This window comes from Propithecus coquereli, unplaced genomic scaffold, assembly GCF_000956105.1.
Source record: "Propithecus coquereli isolate 6110/MARCELLA unplaced genomic scaffold, Pcoq_1.0 Scaffold155, whole genome shotgun sequence".
NCBI classification, from domain to species: Eukaryota; Metazoa; Chordata; class Mammalia; order Primates; family Indriidae; genus Propithecus; species Propithecus coquereli.
In genome coordinates, this window is record NW_012139969.1 from 1,458,165 (window position 1) to 1,467,236 (window position 9,072).

The following is a 9,072-nucleotide window of genomic DNA, read 5'->3' on the forward strand; positions in this document are numbered from 1 at the left end:
GTCATCATTTTTCAACCTCATCATCATCATTACCTATGATACTCTTCTTTGAGAAGCTACTGGATACCAGGCACTCTACGTGGCTCTGTGAGGTAGATGTAATTATTTCCCCTTGTACAGATGAGAATGTGAGGCTGAGAGAGTGTCAGGAACCTCACCCAAGATCACATGGCTACTATGTAAGAGCTGAGATCTGAACCCAAGGATTTTAAGTCTACACTTTCTCCTACTAAACATGTCCCGGGACTGGCTCGGAGACTGAAATGCATTATATTAGGGAATATAAACTATAGAAGTACCCAGCTAAGGGTCCTGATGTATGTGGCAGGCTTCCTCTGCAACGATTAAAATTCAGTTTCTTCAGGTTCCTCAAGGAGAAACTGAGGCAAAGAGTTCCAGTCACCTGACTTGTAGGTGAAGTTTACCAGGTCCCTTCTCTCTGGGTGTCAGTGCCCTGTCTGTATGATGAGGAGGGTGGGGTAGATAAGTCCCCCCTCGTTTCAGTTGGTCTGAACTTTATAATCATACTGGGAAAGGCCACAGCATGGCCATTTTGGGGAGAGGGTGGGTGGCAGAGGCTACCCGGAAACCTTTGTCTCAATGGCTGGGAGTGGCCCACCTAGCCTGGGTCTGGTGGCCATGGTTTGTTTCTGCCAGCTCTAAGGTCCTGGAGCTTAGTGACTCAGTAAGAGCAGCTCTCTTCCCTTGCATGTTTGGAGCACCCCCCAGAGATGTTACAAGATGGGAGTGAGTTGCTTCTGCCTTGGAGCCGTCCTCTGTGCACTGCACCCCAGCCCCATGCCCCTGCAAGCAGGGCCCATGCACGCAATCACATCTTCCCGATCTGTTCACCCTGAGTCCCTTCAACACTTCCCTCCTCCCCCCTCCCTTTCTCTGTCCCTCCCTCCAACTTTCTGCAAAAGATCTGAGGTGGCTCTGTTGGCCTTAGCATGGTTTTAGGGCCCTCCACCGCCTGACATCCCCACCCCCTCCCATTTCTAGTCTCCCCTCCCCCGCTCCGTCTCGGGGAAGGCTTACTTTTTTTGGTGTATGTGTATGGTTCCTTTTGTTTAAAAAAAAAAATTGTGGTAAAATATACATAACGTAAAGTTTACTGTCCTTACCACGTTTAAATGTGCAGTTCGGTAGCGTTAAGTGCATTTACACTGTTGCACAACCGGTCTCCAGACCTCTTCTCATCTTGCAAAACTGAGACTCCATATCCGTTAAACAACAACGCCCCCTTCCACTTCCCCCACCAGGTCCCTGGCAACTACCACTCTACTTTCTGTCTCTGTGAATCTGACTACTCTCAGAACCTCACAGAATTGGATCCTACAGCATTTGTCTTTTTGTGACTAGTTATTTCACTCAGCATAATGTCCTGGGGAAGGCTCGCTTTTGCTCCAGGCCAGGCCTGCCCTTTCTCACCTCTCTGCCCTTGCTGGGGCGATTTCCTCTGCCAGACTTCCCAGCTCCTCCTGACGCAACCCTGCTCATCGGCAGACTGGCTAACAGCCTCCTCCCAGGCAGGAACAACCTTCCCACCTCGTTTTGCTCTGTACTCTTCTGTCTCGAGTGATCACTTGCCCACATTCGACAGAACGTCCCTTCAGGGATCATGTTTGTGTGTCCAGGACAGGGCTGGCCAAGGAATAGCTGCCTGGGGGATGGTTTAAAGCAATATGGGATGAATCAATGAATGAATGAGTCAATGGAAGGATAAATGGATTGATGAACAAACCTGACCTAGCTTCTACTTGTGCAGAAAGGAATAAGAAACATTAGGTCATTAAATATGAAATGTCCATTTTCAAATCAAAGGTTTAGTTTATTATATCTCAAACAAGAAGCAGTACAATTAATCAAAGTATGTGCCTGAACTATGGACACAGTTTTGCCATCTTAACGGTAGCTTGCCTATGCCAGCAGCAAAGAAACCTGGAGAGCAAGTGGCCATGAGATCGTGAAAGGTGTTTTCCACAGTGTGTTGAGAATTGAATGTTTTTCCTGCAAGAAGTGGTCCAAAGCCTGGAAGAAGTGGTAGTCAATTGGTGCAATGTCTGGTGAATACGGTGGATGACAGAGAGTTTCCAAGTCCAGCCTTGGTAGTTTGAGCAGCGTTGTTTGTGCGACACGTGGTCAAGCGTTTTTTGCAAGAGGATTGGCCTGTCTCTATTTACCAATCTGGGCTGCTCTATCACAAGCATCCTCATCATTTCGTACAGTTGGTTGCAGTAGACATCTGCTGTAATGGATTGACCAGGTTTCATGAAGCTGTAGTGGATAATACCAGCGCTGGACCACCAACAGACACCGTTAGATTTTTTTGATGAATATTCTGTTTTGGACTGTGTTTCGGCACTTCATCGTGTCCAACCATTGTGCCTAATGCTTGCAATTGTCAAAAAGGGTCCATTTTTCATCACACATCACAATACGGTATAGAAATGGTTAGCCTTTATGTCACGACATCAAAGAAAGGCAAACTTCAAGATGATTTCTCTCCTGATACTCATTTAATTCATGATGAACCCATCTATCCAGCTTCATTACCTTGCCGATTTCTTCCAAATCATCCAATATTGTTGGAATAGTAACATCAAACCTTGCTACCAATTCACGTGTAGGTTGAGACGGATTCGCCTCCACTACAGCTTTCAGCTCATCATCGTCCACCTTGGTCTCAAGTCGCCCACGTGGCTCATTTTCAAGATTACAATTGCCAGAGTGGAACTTCTCAAACCATCGACATACTATGCGTTCATTAGCCACATCCTTCCCAAACATTTCGTTGATATTTCGAGCTGTCTGCCCTGAATTGGTTCCATGATGGAACTCGTAATCAAAAATAACCCGACTTTTTGACTTTCCATGGTTTCACAAAAATTGCTCTAAAAAAACCTGAAAGATAATCACAAGCCAAACCATGCGTTTGAAAGAATGAGGATGTACCTTCACAATAAAAATAAAACAAGAAGTGTCAAAGTGAAATGCCAGAGATATCAACTGTCAAACTTAGTACTTAAGGAAATCAGACAGTCCATACTTAATAATTTTGGCTATTTCGTGTGGATTCCACATGTGAGAAGCAAAGACCATTTCAAGCTTCTGAGTCAAACTTGGACTTGGAGATACAGCCTGGTGCCTCAGTGGGCCAGCTGGTGCCTGGGGGGAGGGGAGCAGTGTGGTAAGCAGCAGGGCAGGAGGGAGGGGCTCCTGATGCTCAGGCTCCTCTGGGCCTGGCCTCAGTTCTGTGGAGAGAGTCTGGAAACCTCAGTGGACTTCAGCAAGGCAGGGCTGGGCGGTGCTCCCATTTCACGGATGGAGAAAATGAGCCCAGGGCGCATAGCAGGACCAGATCCTCACTCTTTTCCCAGGGTTCTGCTCATAGCTGCCTCCCTGATTCAGCTTCCTTCCTACTGTTTTCAAAAGATTTAAACTCCAGGTGAAGCTGTCCCTGGTGGAAGGCCTGGCTCCCCCAGAGGAGCTGAGAAGGGAAGGGGGTGTGCGGTGTGGGCAGGTGGTGGGAGGTGAGGTGGGAGGGCGCAGTCTTGGCAGGCTGACTTCTGAGCCACCTTCCGCAGCCCCAGCCTGGAAGACCTGAATGGGGCCCTTGAGTCTTCTTTCTCCCCGGAAGAATGGCCGCTCAGAGGCTGCCGGCTTTGTCTGCAGGAGGCTGGGCTGTAATTAGCCCACCCCAGAGGGCCCCTTCCTGCTTCTCACAATGGCTCCTTTCAGCCTCCCCAGCTGACACCCCCATGGCTCCTGAGGGCTCTTGTCCCCATCCTCAAGGACCCACCGCCAACTCCCTCCCCACCCCTACCCCACTCCCCACCGCTGCTTAGAGCTGAATCCTCCCGGCAAGCAGGGACATCTGTGAGGCCGGGGTCCTGCCAAGGACCTGGGGCTGGGACTCTTACCCCTTCCACAGATGAGGAAACAGAGGCTCAGAGAGATCAGGTAGGTGGTGACGGGATGGACCTCAGGCCTCCTGCCTTCCGGGCCAGTGTGACGGTGTGGCTGTCACTGCTTCACACGGGGCCTTCCCCAGCAGCCCCTCAGCAGCCTGCCTCCCCTGAAGGGAACCGTCCCAGGCCCACCGGCCACGCATTTCAGCCACAGTGCCTGGGGCTCGCAGGACTAGGGATCGCAGACTCAGACCAGCAGCCAGTCTCTCCCCACCGCACAGATGGCAAAATCAAGGAGGGGACCATAGAGACGAAGGGAAAAGTCCCCCTTGGCCTGCTCAAGTTTCACTGGAAATCCCTGGTGAGAGGCAGACTGGCGGGAGAAGAGGCATAGGAATTTATTAGTGTGCACACAGGCGCCTTCAAGATGAAGGCCCAGAGGGACAGGGAAATGGCCCACTTCCATGCTTAGGTCGAAAACTGTGGACAGCCGCGTAGAAAGATGACTGGACACAAAGGGTCTGATGTAGTGCTACTGGGCTGAGTGGGGACACTCAGCCAGGCCTGTCAGTGTGGGAGCTAGGGCTGTGCTGGTGACCCCTGGGCTTGCCCCAGCAGCACCCCCTGCCAGCCTTGCCTTGGAGGGGCTAAAGTTCCTGCCTGGCAGGAGGCAGAGGGGAACCTCGCTGGCCACGTCAGCAGCACTGACCTTTGCCTTTGTGTGCCCAGTCGCCCGGCTGCCCCACCAGGCTCCGAGGGCACAAACCCCTCAGACAGTGTCCAGCCGGCTCGGGGCCCTGCCGTCTCTGGGGGTTCTGAGACCAACACCAGTCCTCCTGCAGCACCAGGGGCAGATAGAACAGGTAAGTGGGGTAAAGAGGCAGGAGCTGGTGGGGGCAGCACTGAGTCAGCCCAGGATGGGGCCCAAGATCAGAGATTTAGGCAGGGCAGGACTAGCCTGGAAAAGGTACCACCTAAAACATTTAGAAGGAGAGATACAAACTTTACAGCCAGGCAGGGGTGATGGTGGCGGGGCATGGAGCAAAACAAAGAGCAGGAGAGAGAAACAAAAAGAAAGACAGTCCAGGAGCGGTGGCTCATGCCTGTAATCCTAGCATTCTGGGAGACTTGAGGTCAGGAGTTCGAGACCAGACTGAGCAAGAGCGAGACCCCGTCTCTACTAAAAATAGAAAAATTAGCTGTGGGCAGTGGTATGCACCTGTAGCCCCAGCTACTCGGGAGGCTGAGGCAGGAGGATCGCTTGAGCCCGGGGGTTCGAGGTTGCTGTGGGCTACAGTGATGATACTGCACTCCAGCCTGGGCAACAAAGTGAGACCCTGTCTCAACAACAACAAAAAAAAACCCAAATAGGAAAAGACAGAGAGTTATAGAGAGACACACAGAATTAGACTGAGAAAGAATGAGGCAGAGAGTTAGAAGGAGAGACAGAAAGAGAGGAGACAGACTGAGTCAGACAGAGAGAGGGTGAGACAGACTGCTAATAACAGGAGTGGACAGAGACCGATGGACGAGGACAGAAAGGCAGACAGAAAGAAAGAAAGAAGCTGAACAGGAGATGGTGACAGACAGACCCACAGTGGGCCCCAGAGGGCAGAGGTTCTGCTGTGCTCTCATCGGGCGGAATGCTGAGAGAGATGTCCCAGTCCTGCCATTTGGCTTAATCAACTCTGGGGGCCTTCCCCCAACCCCAGAGAGGGTCTTCCAGCCACAGAATGGAAAAGAGCACAAGCTCTAGGAAGGAAGGTGTCCGGGGAAAGAGTGGTGAGCAGGGTATGTAGAGTGGGGGGAATCTCTGGCAAATCTTCCCCTAGCTCAGTCACTGACCCTGGCACATCAAGTGGCCTCTCTGGACCTAAGTTTCCTTTGGATGTGGTGGAGCAGGGGTCTCTGAGGTCTCCTTCAGCCTTACGATCTGGCCTTAGCTCAGGCTCTGTCTTTGCAGCTAACTTACTTCTGTATCCTACTTAACTCATGACCTCAACCTTGCAGTCCAATGTGGCTGCTTGAGATCCAGCCATCACAGCTGCATCATTTCCAGAAGGAGGAAGGGGTAAAGAAAACATCTCTCTTTTGCCAACACATCCTTGGAGTTATGCTCAACACTACTTTTTCCATCTCACTGGCCAATACTTAGTCTGAGGGCTGCATCTAGCTTCAGGGGAGGCTGGGGAATGCGCAATACTGGGCCAGGGACAGAATCCATTTCACACAGCTCGGAATCCATTTCACAGCTCCTTCTCGCAGCAGGCATATTAAAAAAAAATTACACATGCAATGTAAGTTTTTAAATATACATTTCAAACAAGTGAAAACCCTCCTTCATTTTTCTAAACTCATCCCTCCCTTAAGTGTGACCACTGTGAACAGTTTGCTGTGTGTCTGCCAGATTCACTTTTTATACACACACACACACACACACACACACACATACACACACACACATATGTCTGCCTAGCTAAAGAAGCATCAGATGGATCACGATTTATGTATTGTTCAGCACTTTGCTTTCTCGGTTACTGTTGCTTGGCGATATATCTTAGAGGTTCCACCGTGTCAGTCCACAGGGAGGTACCTCATTCTTTTTCACAGCGAAACAGTACTTCGCATATAGACTTACCAAAGCTTGTTGATGGCTGTTGGGCTTGTCGCCAATTTTTTGCCATGACAAGCAGCCCTGGCGTCTTCTCTGCATGTATATGCAAGCATTCCTTGAGGATGAGTTCTTAGAAATGAGCCGAAGGTTCATTCTCTGTTTGTGTGGGTTTAACTCTTTCTACTCAAAAGTCCTTCTCCACGGCCGGAGGACGGCCAGATCGGAGCTGGCTGACCACTTCCCCATCTCTGCTTGGGCGGTGCTCCCCCTCCCTTCCTTTTCCCTGCCCGGCAGGCACAGCCCTGGCACTGTCCCCACCTTTAGCCCTCTCTCCTGTGGTCTCCACCGTCACCGAAAGCCAATCTCACATCTGAAAGTCTGTGCTCCTGGGCCACCCCACCCCTTTATTGAGTGCACCCCCTTTTTCTCTCAAGGAACAAGAAGATACCTGTCCAGCTCCCTTCTCCTGAGGATTGAGGGCCCCCCTTCTTGTCCTCACCCTCAGCCCTTCCCCGCCCTCCCTGCCTGCCACAGCACCACGTTTGAGCACCTTCTAGGGAACATGGTGAGCTGGTGCTCAGGTGTTGAAGGACCAGGACCCATGTCCGGTAGTCTTGGGGGTTGTAGGAATGAGCTTGGGGTGAAGAGCAGGACCTCAGAGTCCCAGCCTCTCTATGACGGGTGGGAGAGAAAGCTCCCCTGGAAGGGCTCGCACCTGGAGCTCCAGCCTCCAAGCCCCGTGAAGGTGTGAGAAACGCCCCCGCACTGTCAGGGCCCGGCCAAGCTGGGCAGAGGCAAGATGCTAATCCGGTTATTAAACGCTGAGCTGGTGGTTCCCCTCCGGCTCAGTGCAATTCATCAGGCAATTGCCGTCTGGGAGTGACGGATGGTGACAAATGAGGGTACATAGGGGGTTCCTGAGCCCATCCACGACCACAGCTGGGGAAACTCAGCCATCAAAGCCCTGTGCAGGCTTCTCCACCGAGGTGACTCGGAGGGCCAGGGAGATCAAGTTTCGGGCAAATGGTTTGCTGGGAGAGGCTGCAGACAAGCCGCCCTGTGTGCTGTGTGGGGCCCCAGCTCCTGCTCCGGGCCTGAGCTGGGGAGATGGGGTGGGGTGGGGTTCTCTGATCCTGGAATCACAGGCAGGATTGGGGGGCAGGAGGAGGGGCAGGGCCAGACTAGGGAAGGAGGGAGCCGCCTTCTGGCAGGAGGAGATGAAACACCTTTTAAAGCAGGTGGGGACACTGCTGAGGGCCGCTGCTGAGACCACACAGGCAGCCAGCCCTCCAGGATCCGGCCTAGCTAGTGCCCGGGCTCAGAGGAGGCGGCCCCAGTTTTGGGGAGCACCCTGCCTGCCTGGAGTGATCAGGAAAGGAAAAGGAAGAGACACAGAAGGTAGAGGTCAGGAGAGCGTGGGGAGGTGGGGCTGGAGCCATGCCCGGGGGCAGTGCGGTTGGAACAGGGCGGAAGCAGGGGGAAGGCATATGGGGTGGGGGTGGACGATAGAGCATGAACCAAGGCTTGGAGACAGGGAGAGAGCGGGAATGGTGGGTTGAGCAATTCTGATGGATAAGGTTGGAGACCTGGGGACGGCTGCCCTCAGGGGACACTGCGGGGGGGAGTGGGAGCTCCAAAGGGCAGGGAGAGGTCGGAAGAGTCATGTCTGGGCTGGGTCTGACTGCCCGTGGGCAACTCGTTGATGGGGAACCTCATCCTGGGGTCACCAGGGGACCAAAGAGAGAGAACTCAGGGGATCTGCCCAGCAGTCAGTGTCCTGAGTGAGGAAGGACGGCAGCACAAAGCCTACATCTCAAGGCTAGACCATGGTGGCACCACCCCAGGGAGGACGTGCTGGGAAAAGAGAATCCAGGGCTCTTACAGCTAGGAAGCTTTGTGGCCTTTTGGCAAGTCCTCCTCTGAAGGCAGGAAGTCCTCTGTAGGATCCTGATGGCAATAGCCTCTTCTTGATTGCCTCCCTTGATGGGGGGCTCACTACTCTGTTAGAGTAAGAAGTCTCCCTTATCCTGAGCTGAAATCTGCCTTCCCTCCTCCAAGTCTGTTCTAGCCTTGCCCACTGGGAGGGGAAGAACACACGGATCCCCTGGAACAGCCAGCTACTCTCCTCCTCACCAGCGTCCTCCCTCATTCCAGAGCAGCCTGGCCCAATCCCTCATGTTATGATGATGCCATTGGTGAAAAGGGCATGAGAATTCCAGTGGCACGACCATAGCTCCCTGCAGCCTTGAACTCCTGGGCTCAAGCGATCCTCCTGCCTCAGCCTCCCGAGTAGCTGGGACTACAGCTGTACTGCACCATACCCGACTTTCGGACCTCTTTTGTCTCCCCATTCCCACTCCCGTGGGCCCTCGCATTTGGGGAAAAAAGGCCAAATATCCCTGCCTTGGAGGTGTATGCCCCTTCCATATAGTATTGGGGCAGTGGAGCCCAGAGAGGGCAATGCTGACTGATAGACACCAGCTCCTGGGGTGGGGTTTCAGGCCCCATGGGGGCCGTGGAGAGAAGGCTCCGGGAGCGGGTGCAGAG